The following is a 21,237-nucleotide window of genomic DNA, read 5'->3' as shown; positions in this document are numbered from 1 at the left end:
TGGGATGACAGCTGTGTAAGTGATCGCTGGGATGAGGATTCTTGGTCGAGTTCTATGCCCAGTATGTCTGCTGCCTCCGTGGGCCTGCGTATTGCCTGAGTCTCGTTTTGCCATGCGAAAATCAGGCGGAATGGGTGGCCCCACTTATACCGCACTCCTTTGTTCCTCAGAATTCCATCACCGGTTTCATTACTTGTCACCTTTGAAGTGTGATGTTTGACAGATCCTGATAAAGGCGGATTTTGTTTCCCTTGAAGAGGGCATCGAGTTGGTCGTGCACTGCCAGCATTATTGTTTCTTTGTGTTTATAGTAGTGAAGGCACGTGAGCATGTCCTGAGGGGTGCCTGGGGATGTTGATGAGCGTCCTGTCCTAAGGGTTCGGTCCAGTGAGAGGTCTTTCCCAACCAAATCTAGCACTATGTGGTGAAAGAGACGCAGCATGTATTCCTCCAGACGTCCAGCATCTGCTTGTATCGGCACTCCAATGATTCCATTGTTCGATCTGCGGGATCTGTTTTCCAGGTCCTCAAGGTCGAAATTGAGATCAGCGTTGTGGTCTGAACTCTGAACTTAAGAACTACCGCCCCATCTCACTCCTCCCCTTTCCGGCCAAAGTCATCGAGAAAGCCGTCAATAGTCAGCTCGCCGCCTTCCTTGAATCCAACAATTCTCTTGATCCTTCACAGTCCGGCTTTCGAGCCAAACACAGCACCGAAACCGCCCTCATCGCTGCTACAGACGACATCCGAACGCTACTGGACAACGGAGAAACAGTTGCCCTCATCCTACTTGACCTCTCCGCCGCCTTCGACACAGTCTGTCATAACACCCTCATAAAACGCCTCAGCAATGCCGGAATACAAGGAAAAGCGTTGGACTGGATCACCTCGTTCCTCGCCGGAAGAACCCAGAGAGTCCGCCTCCCCCCATTCAAATCAGAGGCCACCAAAGTCATCTGCGGCGTACCACAAGGATCATCACTCAGTCCCACCCTCTTCAACGTGTACATGAGTCCCCTCGCAACCATCGCGTGTCAACACAACCTCAACATCATCTCCTACGCTGACGACACCCAGCTAATACTCTCCCTCACCAAAGACCCCAACACCGCCAAAACCAATCTACACGAAGGAATGAAAGAAGTAGCCGAATGGATGAAGAACAGCCGTATAAAACTAAACTCGGACAAAATGGAAGTCCTCATCTTAGGATCGTCCCCCTCTGCATGGGACGACTCATGGTGGCCACCGGCTCTAGGCACAGCACCCATACCTACAGATCACGCACGGAACCTGGGCTTCATCCTAGACTCCTCCCTCTCAATGACCAGACAAGTCAACACCGTTTCATCATCATGCTTCAACATCCTACGCATGCTCAAAAAAATCTTCCGCTGGATCCCCACCGAAACAAGAAAGACAGTCACCCACGCACTAGTCACTAGCCGACTAGACTATGGAAACACCCTTTACGCCGGAACCACAGCCAAACTACAGAAAAAACTCCAACGCATCCAAAACGCCTCAGCCAGACTCATACTGGACATCCCCGTCAAGCTCACATTTCCGGTCACCTGAAAGATCTCCACTGGCTTCCCGTCAACAAGAGAATAACGTTCCGTCTCCTCACCCACGCACACAAAGCTCTCTACGACCTAGGACCCGAATGCCTCAACAAACGACTGTCCTTCTACACACCCACCCGCCAACTACGTTCATCCAACCAAGCCCTCGCCGCAATTCCGCGCATCAATAGATCCACCATGGGAGGAAGATCTTTCTCCCACTTAGCGGCCAAAACCTGGAATTCTCTCCCTACTCACCTCCGCCTTACTCAGAACCACCTATCCTTCAGAAAGCAGCTAAAAACCTGGCTATTCGATAAGTAATGCACCCCCCCCCCCCCAAGCGCCTTGAGACCCTCTGGGTGAGTAGTGCGCAATACAAATTTTTGAACTTGAACTTGAACTTGAACTGGTCTCTAAGCTCCATGAGCTCTCTGCTGTATTCTTCTAGTTCCTCTTGTCTGGAGTCTCCGGTGTGTTCCACAGAGTCCACCCTCTGCTTCAATTCCCCCATATTGTAACACAGTTCCTTGACTTCCTTGGTTACTTCTGTACAGAGGGCTGCTATGTCGTCTCTCAGCGTGCCAAAGAATGCCTCCATAAAACCATGCATAATGGGGGCCTTCTCGGTCATCTCATGCTTCATTGAGGCACTTGCTTCCACTTTGTCTGGAGAGGTCGAATTAATCCCGGCCTTTTTGGCAGCGCCCTTAGCTAGGAGATCTTTAATGTTGGTCATGTCTCTCTTAGACCTAGAGGTGGTCATTATAGTTTTGTGGTGCAAGCCGACCAAGCCCTGTGTTCCTGAAGCTGTGGTGTGGCGCTAGGCTGGGCAATCTGCTTACAGTGAGCTCTGGGTCTTTTATGACCACTCTAGTGTCCTCATCTCGCTAACTGGGTAGCAAGGCCTCAAGGGGAGCCCTCACCTTGCTGCATTAATCTCCCACTCCTTTTCCCCCTACCTAAGTGCCTCGGCTCTCTAGTGGACTTCCAGCTTGCTACTTGGTCGCTGGGCCTCTACGGCCGCAATAGCCCTCCCGTTGGGGGCAGCTGGGTCTCTTATTGATTACGCCACTGGGAGCTATGCAGGGAGGCCGTGTCCTTGGGAACTTCAATATCAGGCGTGGCCTGGGCGTCAGGACAGCCCAAGCTATTTCTGCTGTCCTTCCCTGCCACCTCGCTTATCTCAGCTGATGCCCCCTAGGCTAGGGTGACCAGGCGTCCACGTTTTGCCAGGACGGTCCCTGTTTTTAACCAGCTGTCCCAGCAAATTTCAAGAAATTTAACTCATGTCCCGGTTTTTGGAGAGGGTCGACTAAAACGGTGGGAGGTGTTTTTTTATGTTTTACAAAGCAGGGAAAGTAAGCAGTTGTTTCAAGAAAGCAATTTAATTAACAGGCACGCTACTGGGTTTAAAAATTACATTTTATGTATGTTCTTACTGCCTGTCCTGTAATTCTCTGCTGAGGAGCACTCTCATCGCTTGAAGTAAACTTGTAGTCCTCCTTATATTTTTGTGAATTGTCCCGATTGTTGGCTTTAAAATTCTGGTCACCCTACTTTCCAGGCTGCACTTCTCTCCAGGGGGTGGACTTGCTTTGTTTACCCTTGTGAGGCGCTGTCTGCCCCTGTACTCACCAGTGGCGATATGGGCTATTGCAAGGATGTGGGGGCCGTGGGACGAGGGACACTTTATTGCACTCCCCCAAAACTACCTCCTCTCTGTCGTCCTCTTGCCTTACCGCCAGTTGGCCTCACACCATCGGCGAGCACTCGGTGCAGCTGCGGTGGGCATAGTGCCAATATCGGCCCGCTCGCAGCAACATGCATGTCGCAGAAATAAGCAGACAAGACAACTTTTTGTTGGAGAAAAGTAGCTGCAGGTTTATTAGCATATACACATGCCAACAAGGTGGGTTATCTTACAGACGAACCAAAGGCAAGCCGCCCCTCGCGGCCTACCACCTGATGGGCCAATTTGCAACGTGTCCTTAGCCAATCGTTGCTTAGCGGTTGTGGTGAGGAGATAGCCCCTCCCATTTCCGGTGAACCATTTGTCCACCCTCTAGCTCACGCCCCCCCTATCGATGGGCGGCGCGTTCAAGCGACCCCCGGTTGTACAGGTTTCCAACCGCCCGTAAGATAGCGGGGCGCCGTCGCACCCCCAGGGTCCACCGCACAGACTTCCTGGGGATATTAGGCCTCAGCATCCTATTGTGCTCCTGAAGAGGGTACTCCTCCGGGTACCTTTCCGCCTCTGGATCGCCCTGTAACTCCGCCTGCAACACAAATGAGAAAAGATTAGAAGACATTTCCCCCCCACCCTGAAAGCGCCGGGTAAGCGGTAGGGAGGGAAACGGCGTCAGGGTGAGGGGACAGCGGACAAAGAGGCCGCTCGGTGGGCGGGGAGGAATATATACTCTCCCCCAACCACACCAGGCCGGAAGTGACGCGCGGGACCCTCCAGGGTCTCAAAGTGCTGGGCTGCCCCGTGTGCCATCTTGTGGCACTATGGTGGCCGCCCTCTTACTTGTGTCCCCTGCGGGGACGTGTCGGTCGGCCTGCATAGTGCCAATATCGGCCCACTCACCAGCCCGCTCGCAGCAACATGCATGTCGCAGAAATAAGCAGACAAGACAACTTTTTGTTGGAGAAAAGTAGCTGCAGGTTTATTAGCATATGCACATGCTAACAAGGTGGGTTATCTTACAGACGATCCAAAGGCAAGCCGCCCCTCGCGACCTACCACCTGATGGGCCAATTTGCAACGTGTCCTTAGCCAATCGTTGCTTAGCGGTTGTGGTGAGGAGATAGCCCCTCCCATTTCCGGTGAACCATTGGTCCACCCTCTTGCTCACGCCCCACCCCCTACGAGGGGCGGAGCGTTCAAGCGACCCCCGGTTGTACAGGTTTCCAACTGCCCGTAGGATAGCGGGGTGCCGTTTCACCCCCAGGGTCCACCGCACAGACTTCCTGGGGATATTAGGCCTCAGCATCCTATTGTGCTCCTGAAGAGGGTACTCCTGGGTACCTTTCAGCCTCTGGATCGCCCTGTAACTCCGCCACAGCCCTAGGTGTGGCGACCGTTGCAGCCAGGGCCCCCCACCAAGGCCGGCATACTTCCTACTATTTCTAGCGTGTTATTTCTAGGGCCTCACCCCTAACCAACCAGAATCGGTCCAAGATAAATCGGGTAGGAGTGTCAAGATATCCTCCCAAAGCCCCTTGCACATGGCGTAAGGTCTCCCAAGTCTAATGACGTCCTGTCTCCTCTGCCCTTTGAATTACTCACAGTGCAGGACTTCCTGCGCCTGGGCTCCAGCACCTCCCTTGATGAGCGCCTTGCCTACAGAGATGGAGACAAGTCTGACCACTGAAAATTACCTGTCCCCCACCAGTGGCAAAACCCACCGTGAGTTAAATGTGGTCGTTCTATCAGGTGCCAAGACATGACGGGATGACCAGTGCAGTATAAAGAAAAAAGATCCTTGATGCCGCACCAGGTGTCACGGTCAGTAATGGGAAATAAAGGGAATTGGTCCGATCAAGAGACACTGCAAGATTTTGCAAGGTGTCAACCCACACCCCAATCCAAGAACTTATCTGGAAGCTATAGCCAAAGCCTGGAAAGGGCTGGATATTAGACTGTCCTGGACCGTCTCGAGGATCCATCTCATGAAGCAAGCCTGCCATCCACGAATTCTCACCATACTTGGGCAAGCCTCTTGCCTGGCTGCCGCTTAGCGACGCCCCTGCCGCACTCGCCTGCCTGAGCGAGCCGCCTGCGTCGCCAAGTTTGGGCATTCGAGGAACCCACGAAGGCTATTAGCGAGCGCCTTAGCCAAGTGCCTATACCACGTTGTGCAGCTTGGGACACTAATACATTCCCAGCACGCACGTCCCTGCGTGCATAAACTGCCTAAGCTCTCCCAACCTAAGAACCTGAATAACCACAAACTAAGCTGTCTCAAAACACACGAGTGCTGGTGCATCTAGCTTAGGGGCCTCCACTGCGTGTAAACCCCTGCAGTTAGAAATCGATTGTTGTTGATACCTGCCTACCTCCTGACCTTGATAGTAAAACCCAAACAAACAATTGCAGGCCCTCCTGAAACGCCAAAAACCTGTCTGGCTGGAACGTGCCAACAAGTGACAAAATACTGGGCCCCAGAATGCAGACTAGCGAAAGTCAAAAGGCAAAATTCAACAAAATCCTAGCTTGCCCCGCGCTTGTAGTAGTGGTCCCCTAAGAAAGCCAGGCGGTGTTACTTGGCTGACACTCGAAGGACGGTGCAGCGCACCATACACAACCACACTGGCAAAAGAGGACCAGATAACTCGTTGCTGTAAATGGCTGAGGCGGTCCCTATCCGCCCCTCCGGAAGTCCAGACTTGACTACCTCACCTAGCTAGGATAACCTTTCCTAATTTGTCTCGGGTATACCCCGTGCCAGGCAAGTGAGGAAAACGGAAAGGGCCCCCTGTGCGGCACCGGTGTAGTTGCTACGGAAAAGGATAACAAATATTACACTTTAGAGTGACCCGGTGTACATTCGCACGGCTGGTGAGAGGTGTCCAACCATGATAATAAATCCGAAATACTAGCTAATAAAGCGTTCTGCAGGCTGCACATAAAAGAAATACACTCCTATGACCCTATCAAGTGGATACATACACATGGCCTGCTAGTCACATGTGCTGAGATAAGATCGTCACTTGAAACCTGAGTAACCCTTAGTCCAAACCGCAGGTACGAACCACCAGGTACTAAAGTAACTCATGTAAGCCAAAACATGGTTAGACGCCACAAAGTAAGTGGCAGTGCCTTGACCGTATATGTGTTGTAAAGGCCACTAGGACCTCTTCCATCCTTGTCAAGGGGAGTGCTAACCTTCTCTCCTTTCTTACAACACCCTAATTACAAAAATCCGACTGCCCTAACTGTACTTCTCAGAGTGGTGCCTGAGAACCAGATACGCCTGTCCTGTGAATAGAAAAGGCTGCACTCCAAACTTGGGCGTTCTGATCCAGGACCCCACACCCTGGCCCCAGTGTGTTATATTCCTTGTACCTGCTCCGCGCCCTGGCAGGCCAGCCAGATAGCGTGGAAAGGTCTACATGGGACGAAACCCAAGAGTGTCTTGGACGAGAGAAAAGGGCCAGTGAAAGCCCAAAACCAGCAACAATGGTAAGCAAAATTCTACCTAGCCCAACAGGATAAAGACCCTTATAAGAGCGCCTGTTGTTCCATCCTCAAAAGGTGATGCATGATAAGCCCCGTCTTCCGAAATGTTACGGAAAATTACATTACAAATATAGCACAGGGGGTTCATGAAACTGTTTCCACGGAATACTCAAGTTGCCCTGACTCGGACAAATAAAAGTGGGAACACCCAATATCCAGCAGGAGATGCCTGCTAAGCTCATACTCACCAAATCCCACAGTAATTCTTCCCCGGGGTGGAAGAAAGCGCCTGCCCCTTCTTAAAGCCCCAAAGACAGATGTTGAACATCAGGGCAGACACTGCATCCTAAGTGGGTGACTATAGAACACGTGGCGAGCTGAGATGCTGTGGTCCCAACCCCGGTAGACCCACCTGTTGTCCCTAAATGGCACAAAGTGTAGAGACCAACCCTGTCCTGCTTGCTAGATAGCCCCCGGGATTGCTATCCCACCACCGGAGAGAGGGAAAGGGGCCTGCCTGTATCTTAGAGGTGCTGGCGGACGTATGTAATAAGTATTTCAAGCGGTAGCCCTGCCCATATCTACCCATGCTTGAATATTTGCGCGCTGACGACAGTCAAGTGCAAGCCGGAGTAACTGCCCCTTTAATAGAGACTAGTGGAGGACAGGGACATACCCCTTCTAGTTGCCCTATACCCAGTCAGCTGTGCCCACAGTCCCACAACCCCAGTGAGTAAGGCCCTCTACTTGGTAATACGTCCGGTGACCCCCAAGGGGGTAGGGTCGTTTTCCAGCCTGGTGTATGCAACTAGGGCAACACAACCAAGAAAATAAAATGCTACCAAAGTGAAATCAGAGGAAAAGGGCAGGGGCCAAATGGCACCAAGCTACAGAGTCCAAGCCTGCTTGTCAGTACGAGAACTGGTAGACCACCTAATCATACTGGTACAGCAAACGTAGTGCTGCTAATCTCTGTCAAAGACCTTTCTAACTCACAAAATAAATACTCTAACTATGGGAGTGTCCTCCCAGGGGTTCCAATGTTAGGGAGACTGCCAAAGAGATGAAAATCCTTCTGGGCGCTGAACAGAAGAACCTAATACCTAACTCAAAACGACTCAATCATCGACCACAGATGGATTAAAAGCTGGGAAGGCCCACCGGGGGTAAAACCCGTGTCCAAGGGGTCAGACACCGCCCCCTGCAGTGTATACAAAGTCCACTGCGCCAGCAAACCCGCCTACAGGTCTGTTCCTAATGTGAAGCGCACAGACACCTTCTAGAGACGTCCACACTAAGTGGGGAGAGAAAAGATAGAGTACATGTTTGTCAGCTGCAGCGGGATGCCCACTGCCCCCGAGTGCGAAAACATATCTACCTGTAGTTAGTTCTGGTGACCCCCCGCGGGAGTAGGGCAGATCTCCAGCGCTGCTCCTGCAGGTGAAACAATACACATCCATTATAAGCCCTGCCCCCCTCACCTACCAGAATATATACTCGCCAAAGAGGCAGGGGCCCACAATGCCCCCTATGCTACCACGTTCAAGCCTGATGACAGATAAGAGAACTGGTTTGTCCATGATATATTCTTGGAAGGGGTAGGGTGGGACAAACACTAGCGTAGTGCAGAGACAGCGGTGAATACGAGTCTAGAAACAGCGTCTTGTTGGTATGCTAGGTCAGCGGATGACCCTAGCACTGTTGTGTGTTATATTAATAACATCTAACTTGTCCCCTTACCATTCTACCTAGGGACACCTCCTCATCCCAGGCCATTAGGCAGACCTCAAAGTTCCTCTCCCTTAAAGACACTTCCCTAATAATATGCTCCTTCTCGGAAGGGATGAAGACCCCAAGAAAGGAAAGTTCTAATCACCTAGACTATGGAAGAGTCTTCCCAGTGACATGTCGATAGAGATTCTACCTCTGGATGCAGACAAGTTCCTACTACCTAATATAGGTACTCTTTTGTAAAAAACAAAGCTCACTTTATTTGGTGACACACTGTTAGCTACCTCCTACATCTTGCTTTCTTCCTGTACTTGTACAAATGCCACAAATGCCTACGTCACTATTGTTCTGGTGTTAGACAGCTGCCAAGTGACGCAGTCAAAACCTCTCCGTGGACAATGTACTAATGAGAAAATTGCACCCCTGAAAATTTAATCCCCCTGAAAAGCCCCGATAGCTGCTGCCCGAATCGTAGCCCAAGAAAGTCGCTATTTCAAGGACTTGTTAAGATATATTCAGGTGCTTACTGAAAGTGCTCCCATGATCGGATATGTCCCTAAAATGGAGCGCCTGACACCTATTGTTGACGTCTGTGTAAAATGAAGGCCAATAAAGTGTGATTACGAGAAATGGGCACTGTAGAGGGCTGCGAGGCGGGATAGCTTCAAGCCTGGTTCCCCTGCAATCCACCGAAAATCTAGCACGGCGGGGAACTGCATGCGAGACACACTGCTTTGCCGCCTAAAGGACCGTGGCCTAAGCGACGACACTTAGCCACCCTATCTAATAAATATAAATGAAAACAGCATAAAACGGGCATGGCGGCAAGTCCGAAACAAAGCCTTCTCCTGCACCCTACACAACCTGGAGGCGGTGGCTCCACCAGTGCCAATGCCCAGCCGTGCTGCCGTCTCAGAAACTTGGACAAGCAACAGCGGCCCACTAAAGCACGCTCCACGGAGTGAAGCAAATGTAGCCCACATACCTTCGAGAGGAAAGGCAACCCGGCTTGCCAGTAACGGCAGTGCCGACAGCACTAGAGTACGCCAACATTTGAGGCCGCATGCGCATGCAGTGCCCCCATGCACGACTAAACTGCGCCCCACTGCAAAACAATCAAAGGCCCCAATACAGGATACCGAGGAACCCGAGACGCTAGGAGCTCTGAGCTCCGGAGGGGACTACAGCTGTAAGAGCCAACGGGCTCTTACAGCCAAGCCAGTGGCCCCCCCCGCTGCATCCGACTAGTTCCCCCGCCCTGAATCGAGTCGGATCGTAAAAGCAGAGGAAAGACGAGTCCCTGTAAAAGCGGGAAGGCAGGGAATCTGCCGCTTACCAAATGCGAGCCTGCCCAGGTCAAAAGGCAAACCGTACGACAAACCCCGCGCCCCACGAGAAGGCCAGGGGGGGGGAGCGAACCCAGGAGTGCGAGGGCTGGGCTTCGCTACAAGAACCTAAAGTGTTTCCGAAAGGAATATAGACCAGTGACGCGAAGTAGAAGAAAGCGGCACGGAAACAGCAATCCTAGTGAAAAAAGGCCGGCACTAACTCATGAGAGCAAACGCAACTCTCTCCGCTCCTGCTGTAGACCGCGCATACCAAGATGCCCCTGCATGTGAACAAAGGTAATACAAACACACCTAACCACTCAATAGGAGACTTAAAGAGGCAACTCCGCAAGTCAGCAGCCAGAAACACTTGCACACGAATTTCATAAATAGAACCGACATGCATGCCCCCGCAAAATGAAACAAAGAATCAAAAAAGGCCGTACACCGGGCCCCATATCCCACATGCGCCGGACATCTCGCAGGAAACTGCCCACAAAAAATTGGCCACACCGGGCGCCCTTACCCGCATGCGCAGGACATCACCAAGTAGTGCCCCTAAAATGGCCGAATACCGACGCCATTAACCATGTGCGTCGGACATAGGGAAACAAACTGCCCTAGAAAATGGCCGCCCTGGGCACCATTACCCCTCTGCGCCGGACATCACACAACTAGTGCCCCTAAAAATGGCCGCACACGTACGCTATTACCCACTTGCGCTGGGCATCGGCAAGTGTGTAAACGCAGCCAACAAAACCCCAAAACTAAATCCAGAGCCTAGAGCAGCCCCGTTCCACGGCACCGGAAGCAAAGTTCGAGGCGCCTGTCTTCAACCCCTAGAAAACTTCTACATCACCCACAATCCGGCCCCTCGCTGGACTAACCTATCGTATCGCATAAGTGTACCAATCAATGTGCCCCCACTACCTCCTGTCCAGCACACCAGTTCAACACTGGGAGACTGTAGGCTCACGGTTGTCACATTTGTAGTGCACCGTTTGCTACCTCTTGTATTTTGTTGGCTCACGAATATCATTGTTGCTTCATTTAATGTAACGTTTGCTTTTGTATTTTGCTCACCTGTAATGTTCTCATGTATCAGTTCTGTTCCTATTGTGAAGCGCTCTGACACCTTCGGGTAAAGTCAGCGCTATATAAAAACGCATAAATAAATAAACTGTGCTTACCAAACCCGACACAGCCCGACTGCGTGGAAACTCGGAAGGTTGCCGCTAAACTTGCCAAGATACTACTTTAAAGGAGAAGTGGAATCAGCGCTTGAAGTAACAACGCAAAGTCAGGGCCATCCAACAGGGATAAGTGATAAACCAAGGAACTCACCCTGCTTACGCTCCTCCTGTTGGGGGGGCTCAGGAAAACGAGAACCCTAGCTCCCAAGCGCAGCTAAGGGTAGAAGAAGCCGCAACAGAGTGAGGCAAAGCGTGAGAGGTTTCCCGAGAAAACACCCGCACATGTGGAGGACCCTGAAAACACCCGCACTCCTAATGCCAGGCCGCTCAAGGAAGCCATCACATGGACACGGGTAATGAACACCGTGCTACTGCAAAAGCTGGAAAAGGACCGCAAACTAAGACAGACAGCCGGAGGCGATAGAACTTAGGAACAGAGCCACCCTGTGGCGACAAACCTCACTGCACCAGCTAATGAACAGGCCGAGCCATAAGTGCAAAACCCCCGTACACACCGTGTCTTCTATATCCAATTTCCAAGTAAGGGGCAGAGGCGCCCTGCTACAAGGCATATATCGCTAACAAAACAATATTCGCCTCCCCGTCACGTCGTGCGCCAAGCTCAACGACAAGCTCTTTTGACCGTTGCCCCTCTGCCCGTGAAGCGTTGTCCTCCAAAACCTCCGTGCATACCCTGGCGGCGCGGGCAGACCTGAAGCAATGCTACCGGCTGACCCCCGACAGTGGGCCAAAGTAGGCGCCCCCACATGCACCCAGGCATCTCAGGACGTGAGCATTCGTAAAAACTATTGGCAAGCAGCATACCCACAAGTGCCCAATAACTTGCCCCAAATAAAGAAACTCGGGGAAACACGCGTCCCCACAAGTCCACGCAGAGACCGAGGCAGTGTCTCTGCAGAAACTCCCGGGGTGCAGGGCAAGGGGGAGCGCACACGACCCGCAGCAAAGACATCAGCAACCCAGCTGCTCCCTTGCTTGAAAGCACCGACACCCCCCTTAAATACCCGACTCACCGAAAGGCAAACCCGGCGGAAAGCACCCGACACTAGACCAGGGCCTCTGGACGAGCTACCAGAGGTCACACCAAACGGCGTCAGGGTGAGAGGACAGCGGACAAAGAGGCTGCTCTGTGGGCGCGGGACGAATATATACTCTCCCCCGCCCACACCAGGCCGGAAGTGACGCGCGGGACCCTCCGGGGGTCTCAAAGCGCTGGGCTGCCCCGTGTGCCATCTTGTGGCACTATTTGGGCCGCCCTCTTACTTGTGTCCCCTGCGGGGACGTGTCGGTCTGCCTGCATTGTGGGAAGCCATAAATACACCTGGGCTGCTCCTTATTCCTTCTGCACTCTGTGCCGACGGCCCAGGGCAGCCATGCACGAAGTAGCCCTGCCAACGGTGTTGCCCCGCTAACTTCACCTCGGCGCCATTTGCTGATCAGGCTGCCGGCCGGCCGCATCCTGATCATGAGCACAGGGTGCGGCTGCAGATGACACCACTGAATTCAAAAGCGGACCGGGCAGCTCCGCGTTTCCTCCGAGAGCAGTGCCTGCAACCTTGGGCACCCGTGCCCCAGCGTAGCTTCTTATTTCAGCACAGCACTTATCCTTCACTCCGGTGCCATTTTGTAAAGCAGCCGGCCGTCCGCCCTCCGTCCACAGGCACTCGGCACGTGCTGCCGATTTGGGGTTGCCGCTCCCCTGGGAACCGCTAATTCCTTTCCCAGTGCGGCAGAACTCCGCAGTTAAGTTACTGCACGGGCACCATCTTGGACAAGCCCCCAACTTTCCTAGTTTAAAGCACCTCCAGGAGGATGCACATAAAGTCAGCAGCTTAAGTGGAGAAGATACAACTCTACTCGTGTTACTGCTCCTGTCAGCACTCTTTCAGCATCCTGATCCAAAGATGGAGGAAGACGTTTGCAGAGTTTGAAAAATAAGCCATTCCTTTTCTAAAGGTTGGAAATATTCTATGTTCAGTTCTGAGATGTTTTTAGATATGTGTTTCGTTTTCCTCTAGTATTTTTATTTTTTATTTTTCCTTTTTAACAATACTTTACAAACCAGCATTGGCAAATCCAAAAGCAGGCCACTCACATTATTAATTGAAGACCTGCTGGCTTTGCCAGTGCTTGTTTAAGAGAGGGACTACCATACCTCTTAGCTAAGGCCAGCAGAGTTCGAGAGGTATTCTTGGGGTTGCCTCTGCACCACTACTGAGTCTGCTCACTTTTGCAGTGTATGGTATCCAATACGAGTGTGATGGGTTCTCATGGTGTTTTTAACCCCCATCAAACTAGCAGCTTCCTCTTTATTTGCAAGAATGGCTCAGAAGGAGGCTACCTTTGCATTTCTTAACTGCCCAATAGCAACCTGTTCATCACTTAATGAGGTACAAATGTGAGGCTCTTTTGTGCTTTGAAGCTGGTTAAAGAATACCATCATGAAACAAATACTAAATGAGTAAACAATACGTTTATGTTATAAGAATACCATACAACAGACCATTATTATTTATAATGTATTGATTTTAAATATGAACACTTTACTTTATTTTGTTTTTCAATTTTTTTAAAACATATATGATAGTGATATTTAACAATAGTACATGTATATATAGTTTGTGAGCTCCACATACATAAAAAAATCACAAATGACCCATATAATCACACATGGAACACAGATAAAAATACATTACATCACTGTTAAATATCATTATCATATATGTTAAAAAAAATCATATTTAAAATCAATAAATTATAAATAATATTGGTCTGATGTATGGTATTCTTATAACATACATGTATTGTTTAGTCATTTAGATTTTGGAGAAGATCTTGTTGATTTTTGCTACTAGTATTCTTCCCTGGTTTCGTCTCCAAATTGAATCAATGTTTCAGGGACCCTCTTTGTGTATTTGGCTATCTCAAATATTTCCACAAGTCAAATGCACCAGAGACGTAACACAGGTCCTTCTCAGAGGCAGGATTCATGGTGAGCAGAGGCTGCATGCTTGAATACATGGTACAGTGGACTTGGCACAGAGCACAGATGCAGGCCAGACTATTGACCCTTGTGAATGGCTGCAAGTTGTTGCCAGTGCCAACAGGGTCAACGGATTCAACCAGGTCTAGGCCCTGTCAAGGCCTTACCAATCACTATGTCAGATGCAGCCCTGGTTAGGCCGGAAGTGGAAGTTACAGACCCAATCATTCCAATGCCATCAATACACCAGATGAAGGCCAAATAGGGCCAGTATAAACAACTGCAGCCCTGAACAGGCTGATGTAATCAACACAGCAGGTAGAGACCAAACGGGGCCAATACAATCGTCATGCGAATACCTATGCATTGATATATTGAGCAATAACAGTCCATTGTGCAAACTGCACACGATCTGCCACTTACCAGGAGATAACTTCACATTTATAGAACAAATCATGGAAATCATCTCCACCAATGCAGGACAGCACTGTACCCAGCTCTTCCTTTGAGATTTCAACCTCAAATGGAATGACCCTAATGACCCACAGTCAATAGCCATAAAACCTTACTAGCTGACCTCAACCTGACTAAATTCCCCGACAGTCCTACCTACAACAGGGGTGCGACTTTGGACCTTCTCATTGCCACGAGTAATGCCATCCAAATGGAATCTATCATCCCTTGCGACTGGACAGGTCACCACTGCATTACTTTCCATAACACAGAATCTGTGACGACAAAAAAGCCTCAATTAAAGATCCCAAACTCTGGAAAAGGTGCAAGTGGAGTATAAACCCGAATGATCTGACATCCCTCAGCAATATTATCTTGCCACCTCCCTTGGATATGGTAGATGTCCATGACCTCACAGACCACTACACTTACTGCATGCTGAACATTCCTGAATCAATAGTGCCTTTACAGCTAAGGAATCCAAACCATTGTTCAATGACAAACTAAATGCAGAAAAATGTAAGTTTAGACTAGCTATACGAACGTGGAGACTTTCACCGTCCCTCAAACACCTTAAGCACCTGAGATCACAGAGGAGAATTTACAACAAATGCATCAGAAGCTTGAAAGCAAATTTCCTTAGAAGCCAATTAGATAAAGGTAGAAATGATCCTGAAAACTGTTCGAACTTGTCAAGGTACAATCCAAGAAGCAATCCAACCCTTCCCCTATAAGGTCTAACCCTCTTCCAAACTGCGAGAATTTTTCCTCCTTCTTCACAGAAAAGAGAGAAAATATCGAAACTGATTTGCTTACACCTATGGAGCACTTGCCCTTCATGCCTCATTTTAGCAACCCCCCCCCCCCAGATTGATGAGCCACCATGTCGCTCAGCTCACCCCACCAAAAAACAATACTTTACAGAGTAGTTTCAAAACCTTTGATGAAAGGTTAATTCTCAAAATCCTAGCAGCACTAAAACACTCAAACCATTTTGGTGACACTCTACCTGCGTGTGGCTTCAGTGAAATCAAAATGTCTTTATTCCTTCTTTGGACCAAGATAGTTAATGCCTCACTACTTCAAGGATCAATATCCGACTACCTTAATGCTTAGCAGGTTACTTCGATTTTGAAAAAAAACATGGCCGATCACTCTGACCCAAACAACTTCCACCCAATCTCTACTATTCCAACCCTGGCGAAGCTCCTCAAAAAATGTGCCCATGTACAACTATGCAACCACATTGAACAATTCAGTCTCATGGACTAATTCCAATCCAGTTTTCGCCAGGGCCACAGCACTGAATTGACGCTCACACACATAGTTGATGATGCACTAAAAATGTTGGAACCGAATGAATCCTGCCTACTCATCCTCCTCAAACTCTAGACAGCCTTCAATACGGTCAAACATGATAGCCTCCTAGGCCTACTTGAACATAGGAGTGGGCTATTGGTATCCATCCGTAACTGATTTGCTTCTTTTCTCAGCAGCAGAACTCAAAGATTCAAGGTCAATCAAGGTCAATATGTCCTTTTCTAACCCCACACAGGTCACATTAGGGGTCCCACAGGGGTCCACGCTCTCATCCGCTGTCTTTAATTGGTTCATGGAGCCTCCAACTGAATTGTTGAATGTATCTAACATACACTATCACATGTCCGCTGATGACACCCAACTGTACTTGAAAATTTCTTTCCCTGAAGATATGAGGTCTCTCAACTAGAATTGGGTGGTAAACGCCGCTTTGCGTGGAAAGTTTGTGGAGTTTTGCCACTGCACGCCCCGCTTGGATTGTGGAGCTCAGCAAAAACTCAGTCAACCCGCCAGCGGAGCAGAGTTTACCGGCACGCTCACCCCAAGTCTTAGCAATCCCACTGTGGGGGACTTACTTTCGGCAACAATAGGGGTTCTCAGCCCTCAACAACCCTCAGCAGCCAAGTGGACTTCATTTCCCAACCAGCAGTGCGCCAGGAGGGCCCTTTGCAGAGTGGTTGAGAAAGGTGGTGGGCCCTGACAATTTTCAGCAGTCCAGGAATTTGGCAGAGTTTTTGAGCAAATCCACAGAATTCAGCAGAGTGAAACCTTGCGTGCGCCGTCCAAGCCTACTCCTAATACTACTGTACAAAAATCCCAAAACTGGCTAACTTGAAACCACCTCAAAGTAAACACTCTCGAAACGATGGTTAGAGAAACGGGCAGTGTAATCTCGATTCAGGGAGCGCTGCGCTGTGGAGAGAGGTGGTGTTCGGTGTCCGGAAGGATCAGCTAGCCTCTGCACGGACCCACCCCCGGTAGGTTCTAGACAGCACCAACACAGGCAGGCAGATGCCTGGAAGTGTAGTGGGGTTTCTTTATACTGGTATTAATCACGGAGCACCTGATGAACTTGGCACAGGAGAATTTGCATATTAACAGAGACGGCTTATTCGCACAGATGGCTAAATTCAATAAGGCTAAAGGAAAAAGGTCAGTGGCTTCTGGGGCAATGGAGGGGATGGATACTCTTCGAGACATTCGAATGCAGCAGGGCAGAAGTCCCACTAAGAAAGCAACTTATAAAGAAAAACATCAAACTCCCCCCCCCCCCCCCCCCCCCCCGACCCAAGGGCTCCTCCAATGTCTCCTCCACTTGAGAATAAAGAGAAATCAAGGCCAGCAGCGTGTGTCAAAATCACCCCTTCGCTGAGATTTTTCATTAAGGTACAGACTACGACGGAGGCAAATCATTCCTCCCCTTCCTCACAAACTCAGTTTACCCACAGGGATAGTGACATGGTGGCAGATGGGGAGACGTCGCCAGAAACTGTTCACATAGAAGAGTCCATGGAAGGGGTGTCCCCCGAAAACAGCTAGATAGAAAAACAAAAGCTAGATAGAAAAACAAAACAGTGTGCCCCTTCTAAGATATATCAAGGCCCAACTAGGGTCCTCTAATAGAATTCGCAGTAATAAGCTCACTGGGATCAGAAGCAAATCACATTTTCAGAGTCAAAATATTGTAGAAAAAAGTTCATAGTTTATTTTATTTCTTTTATATACATATATCTTTTTGCAAAAACCGGAATGTATAATACAAGAACATGCAACTGATAATGCACTCGGAATAGTTCAAGCTAAATCCCACACATCCCTTTATACATTCAGCAAGATTCAAACAAACTCACACAATCTTCCAACATCCAATACATCAATACAATTCCCACATGCTCACACATTCTTCAATCATCCAATACATATCAAGCTTCAATTGCCAGGTGTTACAGATGTATTGCGTCCTGCAAAACGTCTCCCAAAGGTACAAAGGAGACTAGATGGCCAAGTCACAGGACAGACTCGAGGCGCCCAGAAAACAGGTTCAGGTATTAGGAGAGATAAGTGTGAGAAAATGCAGGAGCCATCACAACTACTAACTCAGATTATGTAGGCAAGCATACATAATTCTGCAGAATAGTCCAATGATTATGACCTGAAAACCAATACATTAATACTCCCAGGGCCATCACGACAAACTAATTTATGTTGGATAAGGTCTTGCTTAGGGTTGTGGCATAGAAGGGGAGGAGCTGAGCCTCTATTACTGCCACTGCCTGTTGCTTGATGAGAACTAAAAAACAATATTCAAAAGAAAAAGAAAATCTCTCAAAATGGAATTCCACTGAATTGCTTCCCCAAAACACTCACTGTACATCGCAGAATGGTTAAAACAACTCACAGCTCTTAAGTGCGCAACACATATTATAGATTTAAGGAGATCTATGGGAATAACGCTGGACAAAGACCGGAACATGCAGGAGCAAATCAACTCTGCCACCAAAGGAGCAAACTTCCAGAATTACATCTTAAAAAAAATAAAACCCTTCCTCCCACTTGATGACTTCAAGTCAGCTGTTCACACCCTAGTGATTCCTAGGTTGGACTATGAAAGTGCAACCCTCTGTGGCTTTCCCAGATCTAAGCTGGTGCCACTAAGGGTCTCCCCTAACTCTGCTGCTAGGCTTATCACAGGATCTAAAAGAAACAATCACATGAAGCCTGTCATGAAATTTCTAAACCAGCGCCCATATGAGGCAAGGATGCATTTAAAAATGTCCTGCATGACTCACAAAGCCCTGCTTTTCAGCACTCGAAGATACCTTGCACAAAAACTGGAGCTATCAGGTGGCTGTAGAGCATCTAGGGGCACTGGTACCCTACTTCTGGCACCATTGAAATTCTACAAAAGAAAACATATAACTGAGCCTTCTAAGGTGTTGCCCGAGAATCTGGAATGCCCTTCCCCCTGAAATCAGCCTGAACTCCTCAACTGCTTCTTTCAAGAAAGAAGTCAAAGTGATACCTTGAGCTGGTCTCTTTGTGGATTTGGTGACACCTTGTTCTATCCTTGATGATGCTGTTGATTTTTCTTACTGTCTGCTGAACATTTGTAAATCGCTCTGATACCCACAAGCAAGTGTCATGTTTGAGCTATATAAAACGTATGAATAAATAATTAAAGATATGCAATTAAATGGTAGCATCGGACTAAATGTATGATAATTAAGTAAATAAAGATCTCATGGTTCTGACGTGGACAGATTCCACTGGTGTTATAATTTTATTTTTATGACTAAGTTGATGCGTTTGAGACAAATGCAATAGAGCCATTTGTAAATGTTAGTCAAATACTTTTTGATAGTGATATTTATGTAGACACTCAAAGGATTCATCTATGTATTTTTTAGGCTTTTGGATCATGCACGTGCTTGTATTTTATACTGAGGAGGCCAGAATGATAAGGCCAAAAGGTGTTGACAGTTCATTCAAGAGATCCCATCCAGTTAAAGGAAGAACAATCAATCAATCGGGTGTTTGTTAAGCGCAACTACTCACCCTTAAGGGTCCCAAGGCGGTGGTGGGGGAGGGGGGGGGTCGCAGGTTCCAGTCCATCAAGGAGGGGATCTGTCGAAGTTTGCTTGCGAAGATGGGGAGCGATGTTATCTGTCTGAGGTGGAGCGGAAGGTCGTTCCAGGCTCTGGCTGCATGATAGGAGAAGGAGGGGCCTCCCGATCTGGTCTTTCTGGTGCGGGGGACCACGACGTAGGAGAGCTGGGCTGATTGTAGGATCCTTTGGAGTGCGTGGAATTTGAGTTGGCTGTTCAAGTATGCTGGTCCGGTGTTGTGGAAGACCTTGTGAGTGTGAGTTAGCATCTTGAAGGTGACTCTAGCTTTGATGGGGAGCCAGTGGAGTGTGCGCAGGTGCTGGGAGATGTGGCAGTGTCTTGCCAGGTTCAGGACCAGTCTTGCGGCGGCCTTTTGAATGTTCTGTAGCTTGCGGGTGAGGTTTTTGTTTATTCTGGCATAGAGTGCTTTGCCATAGAAGAACAGCATCATTTCATCGCAATAGAAGATAAAACTACCAAGCAATATGTCACAAGGTAGACTTGAGTGGGGAAACAATAGGGCTAACAAAATACTGCCTGGAAGCCCAGAATGTTATTTCCCCTCTGCTTTATCCTCGACAGAACGACTGGTGGTCCGCATCCGAAACAGGTTCCAAAGAAATTGAGGATGACCCCTTTAACTGGAGCTCACAAGCCGGAGACCCCGCCCCAAGGGAGGACGCCATCGTCTGGGCTCCAATAAGTGACAGCGATATCCGGGACAAGGTGTGCGTTGACACAGGATGACAGAAGGAGCGAGAGGAGACCGGAAAGTGGGAGACCCGAGAGAAAGACGAAGAACGGAGGTACCAGGAGAGAACATCCAGCCCTGAAGGAGAGAGGGAGAGACGAGAGCGGAGTGTAAAGCCAGGAGGCCACCGGGAACACACTTCGCAGAGCCGCGCTCCAGGAGGAGCGTGGCTGACCCAAGTACGGAAGCGGTTTGCGGGTTGGGCTGGGAGGTGGGAGAGGCCAAACGAGTAACATCTACCACTCTCCGCCTCGTTGTATATAGTGTAAATACTCCCCCCCTCTCACTGCCACTCCTCACCGTTTGCCGTCTGGACACTGGGTAAACTGGATTGTTCCCTCACTCCCTTCCCCCTCGCACTGCGAAGTCAGGATATCACACTGACTCCTACTTTTGTTTTGAATCCTTTGTCTTTTGGGGTTCCGGAGTTCTGGAATAGAAGCCTGACCAGAGGACGGGACCAGTAGAAGACTCCGCTGGGACTCGCAGAGAGAAGGGAAGACAGGGACCCCCCCACTTATCAATCAGACTAGCTACCCATAGAAAGCATATGTATCTAAAAATAAAGCCTGCTTTATGTAAAAGAAGCTCACTGCGTTTTCCTTCTGATCCCCTTACGCTATATTAGCCTTTTGGAATATTCTGGTGGACACACTCTTAGAGGTATCTTGGACTTAAGATAAAATTGGACCCCTTCAAAACTTTCCAAGAAATTAAATGCAAAGACTGTTGAATACGATTATTATATTTTTATGCACAATTTGTCAAAGTGTGAATAATTAATGAAAAGAAGAATGTATTACTATGGAGTACACCTTCTGATTTCAAAGATGAGTAAGAATGCAGGGCATACTGTGAAAAGTTCATGCTAAGTATGTTCCTTTAATTAATTGTATCTCAATGGCAATTGGAAGCGCTACTTGTTTAGCACATTAGAATAATTCATCCCTAAAGAAAACCTTTCTTAGAACATAGGCCCAGATTCTGAAAGCTGACAGGCACGCAGCGCAGCATCCAAAGATGCTGTGCTGTATTGCGTGACAGGGAATGAGCCGGAGAGTGCCATTTTCACATAAAAATTGCTCTCTTCTTGCCTCTCCCT

General features: G+C 49.0%; 1 non-coding gene across 1 annotated transcript; it reads right to left on the bottom strand.

Annotated features, from left to right (window-relative positions):
• Nucleotides 1–6,353: 6,353 nt before the first annotated feature.
• LOC144781159 (U6atac minor spliceosomal RNA) lies at nt 6,354–6,478 on the bottom strand. Its single transcript, XR_013600893.1, has one exon. It is a non-coding gene; the product is annotated as a U6atac minor spliceosomal RNA (small nuclear RNA).
• Between the last annotated feature and the right edge of the window lie 14,759 nt (nt 6,479–21,237).

The sequence above is a fragment of the Lissotriton helveticus genome, chromosome 1_1, assembly GCF_964261635.1.
Source record: "Lissotriton helveticus chromosome 1_1, aLisHel1.1, whole genome shotgun sequence".
Taxonomy (NCBI): domain Eukaryota; kingdom Metazoa; phylum Chordata; class Amphibia; order Caudata; family Salamandridae; genus Lissotriton; species Lissotriton helveticus.
Note: the sequence above shows the minus strand (reverse complement) of the source record. Positions and strands in the feature narration are given on the sequence as shown.